This window comes from Leiobunum rupestre, chromosome 7 (assembly GCF_980474605.1).
Source record: "Leiobunum rupestre chromosome 7, qqLeiRupe1.1.hap1, whole genome shotgun sequence".
NCBI classification, from domain to species: domain Eukaryota; kingdom Metazoa; phylum Arthropoda; class Arachnida; order Opiliones; family Sclerosomatidae; genus Leiobunum; species Leiobunum rupestre.
In genome coordinates, this window is record NC_143390.1 from 49,775,702 (window position 1) to 49,787,239 (window position 11,538).

Sequence of the window (11,538 nt, forward strand, 5' to 3'; positions counted from 1 at the left end):
TATTACCCAAATCAATTACTAAATGATGAATTTAAAGTTTTTCTGCTAAAGAAATTTTATTATACCCTTTCAAACACAAACAACTTATCGACTTGACTAAAACTTACGACAACAGATATGTAGAAGTAGGAAATTTATTTACGCCAAGATCCTATAAAACTATCGGTCAAAAACATGCTCGCTATCTAGGCCCTAAAATATATAAGGCAAAAAGTTTTGATAAAGTGTAACAAAAGATGATAAATTTGGCTGTTATTTCCATTGTTAACAGGGTTTGATTGAGTGATAAGGAAAATAACGAACTGAGGTACGATATTACCCAAAGGTACGACTCATATAGCGGTGAACTCTTTGTAGCGCGTGCTACGAAAAAGTGGTCGAAAATTACAATTTGAAGGAGGATAAAAGACTGTTTTCGTTGTACCCATTTTTGAATTGCGAAAATTTATCTACCGGTATAAGCATTCAATCATTAGCGTTTATATCTCTTCCGATTTTAGTCGCTAACGGTTGAGTATTGTACGCGGTCTTACTATTAATTAGTACTCTTTTAATATTATTACTATTTAGTAAATATATATTTAGCAGGACACCCTATCAGCATTGTCGTCATATTTCAAAAAACATCATGAATTCGGATACCAGAGAGCCCATGCCTAACAAATGCGACGTGTGTAAAAAAAATACGACTTGCACAAAAAAGGATCGAGATGACGATGGACAGTGGTACGATTTGTGTTGCAAATGTAGTTCTATTCATCAGTATTACTGGAAAAGAAAGGCTCGCGTAGTAAAGTGCGAACATCAAGTGCCGTAGTGGTGGGAATGACGCGTCGGTCATGGACACGTTTTCTCCAAGCGTCTCCGTCGAAAAGACTGCGATATTTTTTTATGGTCTTGACATTATAAATCCAGCGCCTGTAATTATTACTGGATATGTATGAGTTTTCTTTTTCTTTGGTTAATAAAATATTTGGATCCCAGCAGTTATTGTTTTTTTTCCGTGGGGGAAAATTTTCGAAAAACTTACTAACAATATATTTGAAAACATTGCATCTGAATTGTTGTCTGTTTAGCGTGAAACTTATTCCATCAATGGGCACTTTACGCTGTAACGTGTAAAGGAACTAATAATGGAAGAGCGCAAGGGCGTTATTATTAGACAACTCGAAATACATCTCCAACGTATTTTGCAATGGTTTAATTCGTATGTTACATCAACCAAACCCAACCTAAACTTGAGTTTTTAGAGTGGCATTGTTATTTTTCACCACCAGGGGTAAATTGAACTTCAATATATTGATACTTTTCAATAGTTCCGTACACGGTTCGTTAATTTCCTTATCACTCATTATCCAACTGTCGTCCAATTTTGTTCTGTAAAATGAAATGTGTAATTCTGGCTTCGTAGGGTTACCGAAATATCAACATTAAACTAAAAGGGGCATTTCTTTGGCTAAAAGATAAGTATTTAAACAATGCTTACATTCTCAATAATGCAGTCGTTACAATCAGTGTAGTGCCACTAAGTTCTTAATTTAAAATGGCAAAACAATAATGGTCTTTCATACCCACGGTCAACGAATTAAATAACGTTGGTACTTTAAAAAAGTTCAATTTACCCCTGGTGGTGAAAAATAACAATGCCACTCTAAAAACTCAAGTTTAGGTTGGGTTTGGTTGATGTAACATACGAATTAAACCATTGCAAAATACGTTGGAGATGTATTTCGAGTTGTCTAATAATAACGCCCTTGCGCTCTTCCATTATTAGTTCCTTTACACGTTACAGCGTAAAGTGCCCATTGATGGAATAAGTTTCACGCTAAACAGACAACAATTCAGATGCAATGTTTTCAAATATATTGTTAGTAAGTTTTTCGAAAATTTTCCCCCACGGAAAAAAAACAATAACTGCTGGGATCCAAATATTTTATTAACCAAAGAAAAAGAAAACTCATACATATCCAGTAATAATTACAGGCGCTGGATTTATAATGTCAAGACCATAAAAAAATATCGCAGTCTTTTCGACGGAGACGCTTGGAGAAAACGTGTCCATGACCGACGCGTCATTCCCACCACTACGGCACTTGATGTTCGCACTTTACTACGCGAGCCTTTCTTTTCCAGTAATACTGATGAATAGAACTACATTTGCAACACAAATCGTACCACTGTCCATCGTCATCTCGATCCTTTTTTGTGCAAGTCGTATTTTTTTTACACACGTCGCATTTGTTAGGCATGGGCTCTCTGGTATCCGAATTCATGATGTTTTTTGAAATATGACGACAATGCTGATAGGGTGTCCTGCTAAATATATATTTACTAAATAGTAATAATATTAAAAGAGTACTAATTAATAGTAAGACCGCGTACAATACTCAACCGTTAGCGACTAAAATCGGAAGAGATATAAACGCTAATGATTGAATGCTTATACCGGTAGATAAATTTTCGCAATTCAAAAATGGGTACAACGAAAACAGTCTTTTATCCTCCTTCAAATTGTAATTTTCGACCACTTTTTCGTAGCACGCGCTACAAAGAGTTCACCGCTATATGAGTCGTACCTTTGGGTAATATCGTACCTCAGTTCGTTATTTTCCTTATCACTCAATCAAACCCTGTTAACAATGGAAATAACAGCCAAATTTATCATCTTTTGTTACACTTTATCAAAACTTTTTGCCTTATATATTTTAGGGCCTAGATAGCGAGCATGTTTTTGACCGATAGTTTTATAGGATCTTGGCGTAAATAAATTTCCTACTTCTACATATCTGTTGTCGTAAGTTTTAGTCAAGTCGATAAGTTGTTTGTGTTTGAAAGGGTATAATAAAATTTCTTTAGCAGAAAAACTTTAAATTCATCATTTAGTAATTGATTTGGGTAATAATAATTTCGTACATATGCGTAGAATTTTTCTTTGTAATATTTCTAATGGTACGATTGTAGTATCATAAGTACCACCCCAGCCGATTATTCCGTATGATATAATTGATTGAATTAGGGCGTAATATACTGTTTTTAACCACGGTATTTCTAAAAAGTTTTTAATTTCACGGAATTTATACATAGTCGAATTTTATTAGTGATATAGGTCACATGTTCATTCCACTTTAGATTACTGTCTATTATTACCCCCAGATATTTTAGTTTATTTACTCTTTCTAACTTTAAACATTTTCCAGTGCAGTTTCTACAATTATTATTTTCGTGAATTTTTTATTCATGTAACAAATCTATAGTCGTTCTCGCGGAGAAACAAATGTAATTAGTTTTATTTATGTTGAGTGTTAATAAATTTTCCTTAAGTTTCATATAAACTATATTTAAATTTTCCTTAAGTTTCATATAAACTATATTTAAATTTTCCTTAAGTTTCATATAAACTATATTTAGAGCCCTTTCTGTCTTGGAAAAATAAACCAGCCTAGGGAATATTTCAAGTTTTTTACATTATTTATATATGGTTTTCTTTATCGTCCTTCGAAGTCGGTCGTGTCTGGTCTGGCCGATCCCGATAGCTATCTGTTGAAGAAACAGGACAACGACGTTTCAATTCAGAAGACTGAAGTAGGAGAGAAGAATTATAGGATTAATTTCAAAGGTTGCTATACTTTGTAGATTCTACTCCTTCAGTCCGCGATAGGTAGTCGTAAAACACAACGATTTTTTTTCTTATTTGCTTATTATACTGAGAAACGTATTCTTTACCGCGATATTATGACAAATAACTACAGAAATCTACTAACAAAAGAGTCCTGAAAGATTAAGAAACTAGTCTATTAAATTAAACCCAAAGCGCCACAAATCATGAAGCTACTTTTACATTAAATAGGTATCAAACATTAGTTAAAAAACTTGTGTTCAAGTTGTTGTGATAACAAAACATGATTTTCGGTGAAATTACCCCAAAGTTTAATTGCCAATAACAATAATTAAAATATCAAATTGATAAGCTGGTAATTGTTTGCATGTTTCGTTAAAAAATAACTTGATTAACTGAGTTCTATATTTATAGTATTATTTATTATCTATAATAATAATGTAGTATTTCGGTTATGTAAAATTTTTTTGGCCATTTATCTAGCTGTACTTTTTCCAAAAATATTGTTCATAGGATATAAGGTGCTAGACTTTATAATGTATGTCAAATCTGTTAAAATTTAAAAGTACATATCGCCGGAATAAATTGCAACTCTATTTTCATTCTTATTATAACTGACAATAGCGATCAATAATAATTCCCATTGAACCGTATAGGAGTAAAACGCTCAAAAACTGACCATAAAAATAACCTAAAAATGGTTAACCAAGTAACTTCTAGCTCTGTATTTGACGGTAATTAGAATGTCATACTTATCGACTGCTGCTTTTTGAAAAAGTTATAGTATTAATGTACACGTTTAACACGAATAACCGTTTAAAAGTTCATATAGGGGCGACTTGTTTAGGTAATCCGAATCCATAGATACCTGCGTATTAAACTTTTTATAATCAATCTTTATGGACATATCTTTTAGCGACGAAAATTCAGACGTTGTTAATTATACCGTCATTGGTCTATTAAAATGATGAACGGTTATTGAAATATCCATTACAAAGTCAAGTAATTTACCCTACAAAGTTTACTATTATATAAATTTCATGAGCGCGAACCAACCTTGTTTAATGTATGTAAATATTTCGTATATTGGCAATGTATTCAATTTAATTAGAAAGTTCTGAATACTATTATGTGTTCAACACGCGAACTTATAAATGCATTATATTTACCTAACCATGGTCGATTGGTATAACTAAAGGTTACGGTTATACGTAAACTAATATTACTAAATGTACACAATGTGGGTAAAGACATTGTATACAGTGAAACATTTATAAGGCCAGATCTGCAAATTGTATACCAAGCTGATTCTTAATATAGGGACAACTTGTTTCAAACTGCGAGGTTAACGAATTTAACATTGAAACAATCTAAAGGTATTTGCTAAGTTTGTTGATACTCAAATAAACGTCGCGCCGAAGTCACCATAGCAACGGGGGATTCTCCGCTCAACACCTGTTCTAAATAAATCAACAATGGAGATAAACGCGGAGAGAGAGATAGTTCGTGGTAATCAGAGGAGCGCTAACGCCGTGGAGAGAGAGATAGTTCGCGGTAATCAGAGGAGCTCTAACGGCGTAGAGAGATAGTTAGCGGTAATCAGATTCCTTTGTGTCCGACCTGTACTGAACTAACCACATCGCGTTTTATACAAACTAGTTTCGCTTTGTTTTTGTTGTGGAATAATGACTTATAAAGAAAACAAGGACTATGAACTGATTAAACATATAAATAAAGAATTGAAAAAAATTAATCGTCAACTTGAAATGGATTTGATTGCACAAAGAATGATATATTTTCAAAAAGAGCATAATTCTCACGAAATGCATTTGGAACGACCCCCAAAAACTGGATTCTTAAAGGCGATAGACGAGTTAGTGGTTTTTATTGATAGCGTGTTAAATGTTATTAACGATAGTTCCTTTGTGTCAACAACAAATGTTGTAAAATAAAGTTTAAATTTAAATCAGAGTTTTTTATTTTAAACATAGAAGGATGTAAGATAATTTAGAAAAGTGATAACAATTTGACAAACACATTTAATTTCAGGTTCAGAGTTGAAAATTATTTTATAACATTGTATTATTCATTTTTGAGTTTTGTAAAAAAGTTTTATTATCAATTCAAATAAGCAACACATTGGTTTTTTAGATGTAAAATAGTTTAATTGTTAAAGAACTAAAACCCAAACATATTAACATCACAGAATGTAAAACGTAGCAGACCGTTAAAAATGTATTATAAATCAAACAAATGTTTCGTGTAATGAAATTGATTTCTTACTATTTTGTATGATCGCTTAAATGTATCGGCTGCGTTTTTTAATTAATTTACTTTTGTATTTAAAAATGTTAAGTTATATTTTAAGAGTTATATTTATAATATGGATGAATACAGGAGGACTATAAATCGCTGTTTGACTTGGGCATCTACCGCACATTTAAAACCGTTTTTACTTGGTAGCGTTATAAATTGACATAATACTATTACATTGTCCATTTGACGTAAGGGATTTGATTGGTCATTGTTTAAATGACGTAATATATTTCAAAAACATTTTCAGTTTATAATTTTTTTATTAGTAAATGTTTTGTTGGTTATTATACAAATGTAATTCTTGCTTCGTAGGATTCACCTTAAACACGTAAGTAAGTTATTTCCGCCCGTTATTTCATATGACGCTATAAAATACCATTATTATTAAGTCAATACGCGGGAGATTATAACAAAAAGTGTAACAGTAGTTTTGACGACAAAGTATTTGTTAGGCTTAGCTTTTTACCGCATTATTAACGTTTATTTAAATTTCATGAGCGCGAACCGACCTTGTTTAATTTATGTAAATATTTCGTATAGTGGCAATGTATTCAATATAAATTAGAAAGCTTTCCCTCGCGTCGTTATTAAAAGTTACGTGACGGTAATATATGATACATATGTCATAATAATCAAGTTCAAGTCATCTAGGTACGTAACGATATAAAAATCCGTTAGGAACAACTTGTTTAAAAAGCGTTAAAAAATTGTCGTAAATATGGTAAATTTCCTAAAAAAATAAAGATGGCCACCCTACCCGTTTGAATATGCGACATTAAAGATGGCGGCCAAATTACGTAAATTTTCGACGTAATAGTTCGATGACATAATTAATAGGTGATTCTCTCGGTATTGTCACTAAAGGTATTTGCGCCGCTCAGTTATTTCTACGCCGAATAACACCTGCTCAATCAATCAAACCTGTCACCACTTTAACAATGCCCGAGTATAGCCAACCTGGGAATTCCTTTAAAGGAGTACTGACCCCTTTTCGCGCCAAAATACCAGCCAATCAGCGCCATTTTGAATAATTTAGCGCCAAAACACCAACCAATCAGCGCCATTTTGAATAATTTCGCCCCAACCAATTAGCGCGCAGTATCCGCGCCGCGTAGTTACCACGTGGTCCCCGCGCCAATCAGCGCGCGCGCCACCTGGTGGGAGTAACCTGACACCCGTGGCCACGCCCACAATGTCGCCACCTGCCGGAAGTGACCTAGTTTACACACAGGGGGGGAAGGAAGCGGGGATTTCCGTTGCCGACCCCCTTTCTACCTCTACATTGAAAACTGGCAAAGATTGGGGACACTCCTACTTATGCACAGGGTAAATTAAAGACTGGAATTTCTTTTCTGGCTTCCCCAAAGACAAACAGAGGTTAGTTATAATAAATTACTTATTTTTAGGTAAGCCTTGGCTCATTGATATACTAAGTTAGATGTAAAAAATGGATAGAAAACTCGGGTAGGGTAGATTTAATTGGGAAATAGGACTATGTGTATAGTTAAGAAAAAAAGGTTTCTAGCGAGCACTTCGAAAATAGTCAGTTTTTCAACCCCAGCTCCAGGTATGTGCAAGTTAATGTCAATTCTGTACAAAATGGTATATATAGGTGTATATATTGTATATTTCTGGAACATAGATCGAGACTACCTCGGAATGCTGTTCTACTGAAATATTTTGAAAATAAGAATCAAGAATTGCAAGAGCCTAGCACAGATTATGGTAAAACTAAAAGCCATGTTTATACAAGTATAACTTCACTATTATAACTGTCGAGGTGTCGAAAACCATTTTAGTTTGTTGCAGGCTTCATCCTTCGAACCCAGTGTTCATACTTTATACTAATATTGTTACCTGCTTTGCATTATATACTTTTATAGTACTTCATTTTAACGTTAATACTATTTCATCTAAGCTTTTATACTATTTTTTATTTACAAACTACTGAATAATAAATACATTTTATACCTGTATTATATTTGTCAGGTTCATTACCTGGTTTAATACCCACTGTATCTAGTGAGGCACGAAAATACTCTAATTTTGCAACTGATTCTAGTCCAAGTTGTCAAAGAGCCACATTTGTAATGGGTAATAAAATAGTTGAGCATGAGTATTTATAAATTGTCGGGTAATACAATTTTTGCTATCAGGTTCATTATCTAGTCCAAGAATTAGTCTAACTCCAAGAAAAGCTAAATTTCTTGTAGAATCTAGTCCAAGCAGGGGTCAAAGGGTAGAAGCCAAAGGTGAAAGAACATAGCTAGTACTTGTATATGAGACAGTTGAAAAAATGGAACAAATTTTTATGGACCTTTTTCCGAAAATTACCTATTTGACAGGTATAGGAGAAACAAATTCAGCGTCGTTAAGCGAAGTTGATTTCCCAAATATCTGTAATGAAATTAAACTTAAAATAATTAAGCTTTATCTGCGATTGAGGTTGCATCATGAAGTGAGATAGCATGAAAAGAAACGGAAAGAGAGAGCAATAAAAGAGACAAGAACAGAAAAAGTCAGAATAAAACTCGAAACGCGATGCTGCTAGTAGAAAAATAGATAAACTTAGGTACATTTAGAATATATATAAAAAAACGATTATTTGCCTGCAATAAACTGATCTTTATACATTTAACAAGTATATTATAGTTTTTTTGCTTCGATAAACGTGTTCTTAAATTGGAGTTCTTGTTTAAAGTATCAAACTTTCGATTTGTTTTAAATTCACCGCCTACTTCTCTTAAGCCTTTTGTTACAGCCGATTTAGCAGACGACCAACTAATGGTTTTCAGCAGGCTAACCAGGGGCCACTAGTGTCAGCAGGTCTACCAGCCACTTAACAAAAACATACGGAGTCGGCTCTCCCTGCTATCCTCCTTGGATATACCTAAGCTTAACACCCTGTTTAAAGAGTCAAGCCAAAGTAAAAACATCCGGGAATTCTTATTTCGAATTTCTTTCAAATGTCAAAAATACCGACTTGCTTGATTTTTTGAGGTAACTTAAGCTTATACTCGATAGTGGATTTAATATTTTCTAGCTCCCAAAGCTTTCAGTTCTTAATTTTATAAATATTTTGCTAGACCAGAGTACACAACGGATAAATTTGTAGTCTGAACAGTACTAAAACGCTTCCTTGGTAATATTGTTAGCATTACTTACCTCGGCCTTTTGTTCAGATAATTCATCGAACTATTCTCAATTACAAAGATCTGTCTAAAAATGATCTTGCAGACACTTTGTACTACGCTCCTTGGGACATTGTTTTTTCTTCAAGTGATATTGATGTGACTTGGGAACTTTGGCTTTATCTCTTTTGGGCATGCGTTAGGGACAAGGTTCCGAGTATAACCATTCATGGGAAGAAGCGTCCGCCCTGGATTACTGCTGATCTTGTTCACGCGAGCCACGTGAAGAATTATCTTTTTAGGAAGGCCAAAAAGTTGGGAAGAGATTTTGATTGGAACAAGAATCGGGATTTTAACAACACTTTGAGAACTAAAACTAGAAGTGCATATGTTATATTTGGGTCAAATTTGCATGACACCATTTCTACTTATCCTAAGCGGTTTTGGAGTTTCTCCGCTCAAAGTCCCAACTCCCTAAAGCTTTAGCACGCCAGACAATGCCTTAACTCTACCATCCGTTTCAACACCAGAAAAATCATTTTCCATCGCTTCTGTTGACGCATCAGATGTTGCTTTGGCCTTGAAACGTTTGAAGAATGGATCGGCCTGTGGGCCGAATGGTATTACACCTAGGCTTCTTAAGTTGATGTCTCCTGCCATAATTGACCCGCTGGTGAAAATGTGAATTAAAGGCTTCAAAAGTCGCTTGATGACTTAGGACTAAGGTGGTGCCTTGGGTATTATCCTAGCTGATTATTATTATTATTATTATTATTAATGTTTAACTTATCACTATCGATGTCTTCTCTGCCTTCTGGTTGGAAGCTTGCTAATGTTGTACCAGTCTTCAAAGGGTCGGGCAAGCGTAACGATCTTTCAAATTATCGACCTATATCACTCACGTCTGTCGTTGGAAAATTACTGGAATCGCTTGTTTACGAAAAACTGAATAAGTTCCTGGAAGCCAATTTCTTAATACCTACCTCGCAGTATGGATTTCGACAGGGTCGCTCTTGTACGCACCAGCTTCTGAAGTCTTTCTTCCTTTCTCGATGAGCCTAACCCACCTGACATTCACGGCTTATTTTTAAACTTCAAAGTATCGGGATCACTGGACAGGTATTACTTTGGCTTCGGGATTTTTTATCCAATCGCTTTCAACGAGGGACCTATCGTGGTGAATTCAGCACGTACCTTCCAGCTCATTCTGGAGTGCCTCAAGGCACGATTCTGGGAACATTAGTTTTCAACGTCTTTGTGTCTGATCTATGTTGACTTCAAAATATTCTCTATATCAGTATGCGGATGACAGCTATATATCTCTCGCAATAAGATGATTCGCGGATCGTTTGAACTTGCAAGATAACATCACTAGTATTTTCAATTACTTCATGGTAATTACAAGGAGGAAGTCCCATGATGATGTCACCTATAATATTAATGGCGTTCCACTTAACCGTGTGTACTCTAGGAAGATTATCGGTGTCGTCGTTTCAAGAGATCTAAAGTGGACCTCCCACATTAATTACGCTAGCAAGCGAGCTCACCGCTTATGTGGTCTTATTCGTAGAACCACTGGTTTTACGCCCGCATCTACCACATCCTTTCGTTCGATGTGCTTGCCAGTGCTGGACTATGCGTCTCTAGTTTCGAATCCTTATTTCAAGAAGGATATTGCAGCGCTGGAACTCGTGCAGCGTAATTTCACGAGTTACCACCTTAAGTCGCCTCGGTCTTATTTGCCTGGTCATATTCTTTATAGCCAACGCTTACGAAATCTTCACCTTTGGCCACTCTCCGTTCGTAGAAGTGTTTCGGATGTCGTAACACTCTTGAAAATTGTCAAGTCACCAAACTTTAATATAGCTGACAAAATGACACTATGCCCCCGGAAGACGTATAATCTAAAGTTTGATAGATGCTTGGCTTTAGAAAATTCCTTTTCTTCAGAAGTGCACGGACTTGGAATCTTTTATATTTGGTATAATTTATATTGTGTATTTGTTTTTTTAAATTATTTATTTTAATTGTTTGTACTGTTTTGGTAACCACCCTGTATAGGCTTTGCGATCGGCTTTGCCTCTGTGGTTGCCTTAAAACTTTGTGTTGCGAAATAAATATTATTATTATTATTATTGTCTAAACACAAATTGACTGTTAGCCTGAGCCCTAAAAAACTATTTTGCCAGAGCCCTGCAGATAAATAAAGTGCGTTATAAGTGGTCAAGTTTTGAACCGGGCTCGGGGATTTCCACCTACCCTCTATGCGCAGCCTTCGCTTTGCGCTTTCTTGAAGTTCTACAATATTCAACTCTAAAGTGTAACCGCAAAAATAATATTGCAAGTTACTGTTTATATAGGGCTTATTGAAATAATGGAAACTTTTTACGTGCTAACAGAACGTCGTTTTTGCTAAGCCTTGATATGTCAAAAAAGATACCTGATTAAAAGTAAACACTCATACCGTAGAGATGA